Raw genomic sequence first — 4,603 nt, 5'->3', positions numbered from 1 at the left:
GTGAGGATCAATCTGTCACTTCGCCACTAGATGGCAACCTCTCCACGGACAAGAAGACATGGCTATGCCTGCCGGATCACCATCATGGCCTTATAGGATGCGCTCAAATGGCTTGTGTATCACAGGCATTCAAAACCCATGTGCTGAGCAAATGACAAGTGCAACAGAAAAGGTGAGCGTTTTCAACATCTGGGAGCTAGGGGTCAGTGGGAGGGTAGAGGGCAAGTCCTTGCTCTGTACTTTCTAGCTATAGGACCTTTTGTGTTACTCACTGCTGCAAATTTATACAACTTAGTAGTTTAAAATAATGCAAATTTGTTACCTAACAGTTCTGTAGATTGAACTTAACTCTCTCATTGGGCTAAAATCAAGACATTAGCAGGGCCGTGGCCTTTTCTGAAGATGGAAGAGAGAATCCTTTCCTCCCCCCCTTTACAAGTTTCTATGGCCCCCTCCCAGCCCACTCATGCTTCTCTCCTCCATCTTCAAAGTATACCTGGACATTCTTCTGTAGTCAGACTTCTTCTGCCCCCCATCCTTTTAAGGACACTTGAACCCACCTGGGTTATCCAGGACAATCTATTTTTATTTTTTAATTTTTTTTCCAGTTTGAAACCATATTTTATTTTTAATATAGCTAGAAATATCCAATAACTATATATTTTTAAGCAGAAAACTTTCTTTTCCTTCTTATAGCATCATTAGCAGAAAAAAAAGAACATTTCTGGCTTTTAGAAATGATTCTGGGTCTCTAAGGAAATGAAGATTATCTGTTGTATTGTGGAACTTAAAGTCTAAAAGCACAGGACACATTTTCAGAAGAGTAATTTACTTTTACCCATTTATATTCGTAATATTCGAGTATAGCTGGGTCATGTATATTAAGACAATCAAATCAGGAATCCAAGAAGAAACTGTTCTTCTTGAGTTAAGCACAGCACACATGAGATTTTGAGCACATACACGAACAAAAAAAAGAACACCAGCAAGCCCAAATCCAAGTATAAATGGTGTTTTTTTCCAAGGGTTTTAAAAGCATGCTCCATTAGCATACGACTTTTTCTCATTTTTGTAACAGATGCAGTTCTGTTTACTCATGTACAGTAAAGGGTTAGAACCTGTATAAATATATTAGTAATGTACTACTTTATAAATGTACTCCAAGGAATCTATCATTTCCTTTATCTTTGCAGGGACAAAGGGGAAAAAAGGTGGGGGTATGGTTGCAGTATTTAAGGAAGAGCTGAATACAATAATGAATCTTCATGGTGCCAAGAACTCCAAAATGAATAACCAGACTCTCTTCTATTTTATAATTCATGTTAGATCAAGCAGTTAATTCCTTGTATGGTTACCAATAACTCAAACCATATACTCTTCAAAATACAAAGATCAATAGGTACTTCCTAAATAGAACATCAAACACTAAAAGGAATCCTTCCTTCCAATGTTTTTTGACATCACAAGATTTTGCCAGAGTGGAAGTCTAATAACATTTAAATAAGCAATCTCATGGCTAAGAAAGAACTACAGCTCTCATGGGTATTATTCCACAACTAATATGTATTACATATTAAATTAACCCCAGCATTAAATATGCTTTGCACAATTAGGGTATGATAGCAGTGATGATACTAGTGAGAAAAGATTATCTTTAGTTCAAGGAGGGAAATACAAGAAGCAGAAAGCAGACATAGTTGGTCATTTTCTGATGAGGAAAGGTAAATTTTAAACACAGAATATAAAAAGAAAACTACTCCCTATTTCCCCATGGTGGAAATAATATGAAACATTTATTTGATAAATTGAACAAAAACAGAGCTAAGTAATCCAACTCCATTGCAGCATAACAAAAAAAAAAAAAAAAAAAAAAAAAATCACCTCTTCAACACAGTGTAAGATTTAAATGCAACCTGCATAAGGGCACATGTCATATAAAATAGTAAGACTGCTGCTGCCTTACCAAGTACTTCCAGTCCCTACCCAGATTAGAGTGAAATACTGGTGGTCCCAATAGTTTTATTGAAATTAATCATTTAAAAAATATTTTTAAATGACAAATCAAAATGCCTCAGTCTCGGGGCTGGGGATGTGGCTCAAGCGGTAGCGCGCTTCCCTGGCATGCGTGCGGCCTGGGTTCGATCCTCAGCACCACATACAAACAAAGATGTTGTGTCTGCCAAGAACTAAAAAATAAATAGTAAAAAATTCTCTCTCTCTCTCTCTCTCTCTCTCCCTTTAAAAAAAAAAATGACTCAGTCTCAGTAACCATATATTCAACTGAAACTTTTATCTATGTAAATGAGATTTATTTACTTCCCACTAGTAAGTCTTTATTTCACTCACGTTACAGCTATGTATTTTCCATACTTCGTTTCTGCCTTGCCCAATAGCAAAGAAAAAATCCAAAATGAATAGTAAATAAAAATGTAGGAAATAACACCCCCTTGAGTTTTAAATATTTTTAAGGCTTAAAAAGTGTTTTAAGTTTGTAATTCCTAGTAGGAAAACATTATCTGAATGAACACCCTAATGGCAAACCATTGTAAAATGCTTCAACTGGATCTGCTGAAGAGGGGTAGGGATTATCTTCAAAGCACCCCAGCTCTCCTGATGAGGTCAGAGGTACACTGGTTTGTATTATTGCGACAGCCATTAAGTGATCTAGGTTGCTTTTCCTTCACTAAGGGTTTTGTCAGGTGGGCATTGTGCTTGACCTCCAAATTTGGCTGACAATTTACTGATGAGATTCATGACCTTTGGGTTGCTTTGATATTTTGACATATTTGCTGGGTTCTGGGCCACATCCTGGAAGGCCTCCATAACTTCTGGATCCTGCATGGCTGCAAGAACCTCCGGATCACTAAGAAATTCATTGAGCCCAGGCATTCCTGCCATTGCAGGCATGCCCCCTCCCATTCCAGGCATTCCTCCAGGAAAGCCACCTGGAAAAGAGCCAAACTGAGCTCCTGCTTGTCGTCTGGCTTCTTCCTCCCTCTGGGCTCTCTCATGTTCTTCTCGAGCCTTCTTAACTCTTTCATTCTTTCTTTGATCTCCCGCTCTTCACGTTTTCGCTCATATTTTCTCCGATGTTCAGCAATTTTCTGGGCCCGTAGTTGAACTTCTTTCAGCATTGCACTAGCATCATCATCATAATCCAGTTTACAGGCAAGAGCAAGATCATGGGCTGCTTCTTCCCAGTGGCCCAAAAGTCTGTGGGCTTTCCCTCGCCACTTGTAAGGCTGAGCTGAATCAGGATTTATTTCAATGGCTCTGTCACAGTCTCAAATGGCAGCATTTGGCTTCTGTAATTTGATGAAGACACTGGCTCTCTTGGCATACAGAATGGCCAAGCGAGGATTTAGCTTGATAGCATCTGTGAACAAGTCAAGGGCTTCCTGTAGTTCACCATCATTCAGGACTTCAGTGGCAGCCCCTTTCTTTTCATTTGCTTGATCCATCATCTCCTCGGTTATCTCCGAATTTTCATCTCCCATTTCTTGAGGAGCATCAGTGTCTGGTTCAATTACACCTTCATTGTCAATTTCTAGATCACTTTCCTCACTTGATGGCTCATCTCTCTTAATGTTTTCTTCCAACTTCTTGCTATCTGTTTTTTCTTCCTTGGTATTTTCTTCTGATTTAGGTTTATGAGTAGCAGGTGGTACTTTAACCCCCATGCTCTCCACCCACTCTCTCAGGAAGCGCATCTCCTTGGTGTGCAGGACGCTGCTTACACATTTTCACCAAGGCCCCGAAGCTCGCTCACTTTGCGGAGATCCATGGTCGAGGAGGGGCAGGCGGAGGCGGCTGCGGTCGGTTCCCAGGCCCGGTTCCCAGGCCCGGTTCCCAGGCCCGGTTCCCAGGCCCGGTTCCCAGGCCCGGTTCCCAGGCCCGGGAGCTGGCTCAGCATGACCTCGCAGAAGGGGGGACAATCTATTTTTAAATCGGGATTAGCAACCATAATTCTATCTGCAACCTCACTTCCTCTTTCCCAGATAACCTAACATATTCTTAGGACCAAGGGATTAGGATGTGAGCATTTTTGAGGGGCCATTACGTTGCCTTCCACAGACCACAGCAATTATATAACCTCCAAGGTCTGTTTCTTTCCCTTTTTTTTTTTTTTTTTTCCAATACTGAAGATGGATTCCAGGGCCCTCACACATGCTAGGCAAGCCCTCTATCTACCACCAAGCTACATCCCTAGCTCTTTTCATTTTACTTTGCGACAGGGTCTTGCGGAATTGCACATGATGGTCTTGAACCTGTGATCCTCCAGCAGCAACCTCTCAAGTAAATGAAATCATAGGCATGTGCCATTGCACCTGGCCATCTGTTTCTTTATAAAACAGAGATCCTACAATGGTTGTAGTGCAGGTTAAAAATGATGACTCTATTAGTTACCTCTTGCTGTGTAAAAAATAACCTCCAAATTTATTAGTCTAAGCCAATTTCATTTCATACTCTTTCCAAGGATCAGAAATTAGCTAAGCACAATGGCACACACCTGTAATCCCAGCAGCTCAGGAGGCTGAGGCAGGAGGATTTGGAGTTCAAAGCCAGCCTCAGCAAAAGTGAGGTGCTAAGCAACTTAATGAGA

At 40.8% G+C, this 4,603-nt stretch overlaps 1 pseudogene; it reads right to left on the bottom strand.

Annotated features, from left to right (window-relative positions):
* Positions 1–2,578: 2,578 nt before the first annotated feature.
* Positions 2,579–3,784, bottom strand: LOC143407111 (hsc70-interacting protein pseudogene; annotated as a pseudogene).
* Between the last annotated feature and the right edge of the window lie 819 nt (positions 3,785–4,603).

The sequence above is a fragment of the Callospermophilus lateralis genome, chromosome 9 (genome assembly GCF_048772815.1).
Source record: "Callospermophilus lateralis isolate mCalLat2 chromosome 9, mCalLat2.hap1, whole genome shotgun sequence".
Taxonomy (NCBI): domain Eukaryota; kingdom Metazoa; phylum Chordata; class Mammalia; order Rodentia; family Sciuridae; genus Callospermophilus; species Callospermophilus lateralis.
The sequence above is the reverse complement of the archived record's forward strand: the minus strand, read 5'-3'. Positions and strand labels throughout refer to the sequence as shown.